Genomic DNA, 5,575 nt, shown 5'->3' with positions numbered 1-5,575 from the left:
ACTACCCAACTTCTGTGTTTCAAAAGACCAACTTTGAGACTGGCTATGCAATCATGGAGAGAAAAAAATTCTGAGCAAATCTTCTTCCTATTGTCTATTCCTATTTTATGTCTTTGTGTTTACATGTGGGTTCTTTTTTTTTTATAGCTAGATAGCACTGCAAGACTTTGTTGGTTGATAACTGTCCAAAAGCATGGTCAAGTCAAGTTTAGCTACAAAATATGGAATTCTCAGAAATGTGGCAAATTCCAAATCAAGGGATAAAAAAGTTGAATTGGAGACAGTCAATAAATGACTACTATCATTACTATTAATAGCTAGCATTTAATAAGAATTATTGTGTGTTGGGGTGTTTTACATCTATTAATGCATTTAATATTAATAGTAACCAGAGTTACCATTATCAAATGGGAAAACTGAATTTTATAGAGACTATGTAACTTGCTAAATTTCAAATATCTAGTAAATGGTGGTATCCAGGATTTAACTCTAGGTATTTATAATGTTGAATGTATGAATTTTCATACTAAAATGACTTTTACACAAAAATATTAGAAAGACAAAAGAAAATAACTCACGAAACAGTTTAGAATTGTAATAGATTTTAAATTTTGGTTCACAACACTCTCTAGATGTTTATTCACTGCTTTTGTATCCAATGATTCCAACTGAGAAATGATTTATATTTTACAGACCAATGGAAAATACTCTTAATAGTTATTGTGAGTTTATGACCCTGTTCAATATATTATGAACTGAGGAACAGTATTAGAAAAAAAGAAAAGATTTTTATTTTTTATTTTTTTACTATTACAAAAGTTTATTTTAACAAAAAAGCTGAATATGAAAATGCATGCTACCTGTTTTTTATATTGTAGTAAAACAGGTACTATGAAGAGGAGAGATATGTAGAAGCAGTTGGTTTCTTCTAGTGATCACACCCATTGTTTATACTCGTTCAAAGGCTTCTATCATGGTGATACTATTTCCTTGTATTACCAATATTCCAATACTTCTGGGCCACTAGTTGTCATCTCCACACATTCACCTGTCACAAGATTCATAAAGGGATTGAACCCTTGCAATGTTCCTTGGATATGTCTGCCACCATTTAATTTCAATGATAATTTCTTGTCAATAAATGTTTTCAACTCAGGAGGGTGAGCTTAATTCATGGTGTCTATGCTGCAAGATCAAAGATGCCTCCAAAAGGGAGAGAAATTTTTAAAAAGAACTGTTCTTTTAGTGAACAGAAATGTCTGTATTTGTAGAGCCCAGAGTTTGGGCTCTTTAAAGAAATTAGTAGAGGGGTGTCTGGGTGGCTCGGTCAGTTAAGCGTACGAATTAGGCTCAAGTCATCATCTCACAGTTTGTGAGTTTGAGCCCCGCATTGGGCTCTGTGCTGACAGCTCTGAGCTTGGAGCCTGCTTAGCATTCTGTGTCTTCCTCTCTTTCTCCACCGCTCCCCCACTCATGCTCTGTCTCTCTTTCTCTTAAAAATCAATAACCATTAAAAAAAAGAAATTAGTAGAATGATAAAAAGAAATCTGAGACAGGAATGTGGAAATATCCTTTATAGATTAAAAAAATGAATAAGAAACCTTTAAAGATATATCAAACTATTTTTGTCTATCAGTATGTCTTCAACCAAATGTTTCCTGAGGGTCAAGGGTGGGGAACAATTTCAAAACAACAGATAATAACATATTGTTTCCAATTAACATTTCCTCACTCTTGTCTGTATCGTATTTCCACTCTCTAATTCCAAAGTTTAAGACCTAGCAGTTTTACAGATCACTTTCTTCTTTTCTGTCCCTAACTGCAATTTCCACTGACTGTGTGTTTGCTTGTCTTTGAGACATGAACATTTTATTTCTATTTTTGGCACTGAACCCTAAATTGAACTTTTCAATGTAGAAGACACAGTGAATAAACATCTATCAAAGATTTGTTCTTTCTTTATTTATTTTAGAGAGAGAGAGAGAAAGAGAGAGAGACAGAGAGAGAGAGAGGGAGAAAGAGAGTGGGGGAGAGGGGCAGAGGGAGAGAGAGAATCTCAAGTAGGCTCAGCATGGAGCCCATTGCAGGGCTCAATCCCATGATCCTGGGAACATGACCTGATCCAAAATCAAGAGTCAGACAGTCAACCAACTGAACCACCCAGGCACCCCTACATACTGGTTATTTGATGACTATAGGGACTTCATGAGATTAAAAATTCAGAAATGAAGTTCCTTGGTTTAGCAGAACCAAGAGAAGAGTTTACAAAATCTGCCTATTCTAAATATCTTAAAATGTGAAGTGCAAAGTAACTTCGCTATTCTAAAAATTCTTTCTGATATTGGTCTCAGAGCAGTTTTGACCCTAGTAGAGTCCCAAATTAAAGGAACTAATAATACCAATTCACTAACAGAAAAACAAATCACTTTTTCATAATTTCATAATCATGTCTTTCAGAATGACCTAAAAATTCCTGATAATGTTTAAATAAGTTTTTAAAGTTTATTCATTTTGAGACAGAGAGAACACATGCAGGGGAGGAGCAGAGAGAGAAGGAGAGATAGAATCCCAAGCAGGCTCTGCACTGTCAGTGCAGAGTCCAGTGCAGGGCTTGATCTCAGGAACTGCAGGATCATGACCTGAGCAGAAACCAAAAGTAGGATGCTTAACCGACTGAGCCACCCAGGCATCCCTGTTTAATTACATTTCTAAGTGAAATGAGCTATTGAGTACATAATCACAGATAATGTCGTTTTATGAAATGAAGTCTCACATTATTTTAGGAAAAGCATTACATCATATTTTAAATTGTCTTGGATATAAAGAAGAATCTAATCTGGGAACTTCTTTGGGAAAGTAAGTTTTGACTGACTAACTAGTAAAACTCAACACTTACCGTTTACTATTTAGCAAGGTTTCTAGATTTCTCTGCATCTTAAGCAATTTTCTTATGGTATTGTGGAAACTAGTTTCATTCAATGTGTCAGCAGAGGTAAAGGATGATTTATAACAAACATATCATTTTTGGGTTCCTGGGTGGCTCAGTTGATTAAGCAGCTGACTTCAGCTTAGTTCATCTTGTGGTTCAGGAGTTTGAGCCATGAGGGTTCTGTACTGACAGCTCGAAGCCTGGAGCCTAGTTCAGATTCTGTGTTTTCCACTCTCTCTCTGCCCCTCCGCTACTCATGCTCTCTCTCTTTTTCTCTCAAAAATAAATAAACATTTAAAAAATAAAAGAAACATATTTATTTTGTTTATAAAATGTTTACTTTCTTTTTAAAAATGTTTATTATTATTTTTTGAAAGAGAGACAGAGTGCAAGCAGGGGCAGGGCAGAGAGAGAGGGAGAGAGAATGCCAAACAGGCTCCACAAGGTCAGCATGGAGCCTGATGCAAGGCTCGGTCCCATGACCAAGACCTGAGCTGAAATCAAGAGTCAGACGCTTAAGTGACTGAGCCAACCAAGTGCCCTTATACAGTGTATACAATGTTCCTTTAAAATAAAATCAGAGGACATTGCTGGAAGTGAGTAAAAGTTTTTAAACATATGACCTAAGTGCACATGTTCAAATTATAACTTCCATAAAAATGGCTTAGAAATAATGTAATTATTCAAAAGTAATTCAAAAGGTCATTCATGTGTGTGGGCATGTGTGTAGAGAAATAGAGAGAGAGAGAGAGAAGAGACAGAGGACAAATTTTTTCTTTCCTCTATTGAAATATCTTTACTTTTACCTGCCCTACCAGGGTAGTTAATTTCACCTACCAGAATAGGTAAAAGTAAAGATATTTGCTCTTTAAAAATATTAAAAAGAAAGAATATTACTTTGTTCCTTACATCCCTCATACTCCCTCGTGTATATCAGTATATTGACCTCAACTGATAAAAAAGCAAAATTCTAGTTAATTACAGAGTAAGCCAAGCACTGTTATACCTGTTACTTTGGTTTTAATGTCCTTTCCTCTGCTTCTCTTTCTAGAAAATGCTTAACCACTCTTTAAACTCAACTCAAATATTCATTGTTTCATAATTTTTTTTAGTTATTCTCACATTATTATTTTCCTACCATTTTGTAAATTTTAGACAAAACATTAAATTATTTTCTGATTCATAGTTTCCTTCTCTTACTCCCATACTACTATGAATTTGTCTAAAGGAAACACTATGACCAATTTATAATCTTCAGCATCTAGCACAGTTTCAGGCACAACAGAGTCTCAGAGACTTTGATGACTAAACCATATCAGGTTCATTACTTCCCTTAGGAACTAAAATTTGGGCATTAATACGAACAGGGTACTAATAATTTGTTCTACCAATAAAAGCAACAGGGGCACCTGGGTAGCTAAGTCAGTTAAGGGACTGACTCTTGATTTTGGCTCAGGTCATGATCTCATGGTTCATGAGATTCAGCCCTGTGTTGGGCTCCACACTGATAGCACAGAGCCTGCTTGGGATTTTCTCTCCCTCCCTCTCTCTCTCTCTCTCCCTCTGCCCCTCCCCAACTCATTCTCTCTCTCTCTCTCTTTCTCTCTCTCTCTCTGTCTCTCTCTCTCTCTGTCTCTCTCAAAAAAATAAATAAACATTAAAAAAATAAAAGCAACATTTACACTACACTCATTTTCCAAGTTCATCTGAATAAAACAAAGAGAAGTAAAGTGCATTCTTATTTTGATTGCTATACTTTCATTAATTGTCTGAGTTGTTTTCTCAACTCTCCATTTTTTTAAAGAAGGTATAGCAACAATAAGTGAAAAACAATGCCCTGAAACTAAATGATTCTATTATTTCCAACATGGATATTATGGATCAAGGTCACTTCTCTGAGGCCAGTTCTGTGAAACTTAAATTATTCAGATGACTCCAGTCCAGTCAATAATTAAGCAAGTAATCTAGCTAGCAAACAAATAAAAAGACGGTTGTTAAGAAAAGAGGGTTCATGGTGAGGAGTCAACATGGCAGAGAAGTAGGAATACCAGAATTTCCTCACCCCTCAAACACAGCAGTATTAAGATCAGAACACCTGGAATTCTAGGAATCCAAGCTACAATCTGACAGAAACATCTCCAGGGAAGTTCATAGACAGCTTGGCAGGAAAGTGGTGTGTGTTTGTCAATTGGGAGAGATAAAATAGGTGGTGATCTAGGCATAGAACAGTGGGGGGATCCCCTTCCGTGGACAAACAAAATGAAGAGAAAGAGAGGCTGTGAAAGTGTGGGATTGTATTTTGAAAAGAGAAAAACCTCTCTGGAGCATGGTCCAGAAAACGAAGATTACAAAGGGAGCCAATTTCTAATTTACAGCCTTAGGAGTGAAGACCTGAGATTTCAGGATTGCATAAGTATCTATGGACCAGAGTCGCTGCTGGTGCACGAGCCTATACTGCTGCCAGTGCACCTTTGCCACTGCCTGTATGTGCGCCTGTGGGTAGATGAGCTTGGTAATGCTCTCCTGGGGGACACACTGCGAGAAAGCCGTCCCCTCCATCCAGTACTGTGAGAAAAGAACTCTTGAAGAACAAAAGATCCTGCAGGCACAAGCCAGAGGCCCTTTGTTGGATAGGCAGAGTGGCGC

At 36.7% G+C, this 5,575-nt stretch overlaps 1 pseudogene; it reads right to left on the bottom strand.

Annotated features, from left to right (window-relative positions):
- Window positions 1-948: 948 nt before the first annotated feature.
- On the bottom strand, window positions 949-1,175 carry LOC123595215 (annotated as a pseudogene).
- Between the last annotated feature and the right edge of the window lie 4,400 nt (window positions 1,176-5,575).

This window comes from Leopardus geoffroyi, chromosome X (genome assembly GCF_018350155.1).
Source record: "Leopardus geoffroyi isolate Oge1 chromosome X, O.geoffroyi_Oge1_pat1.0, whole genome shotgun sequence".
Classification (NCBI taxonomy): domain Eukaryota; kingdom Metazoa; phylum Chordata; class Mammalia; order Carnivora; family Felidae; genus Leopardus; species Leopardus geoffroyi.
Note: the sequence above shows the minus strand (reverse complement) of the source record. Positions and strands in the feature narration are given on the sequence as shown.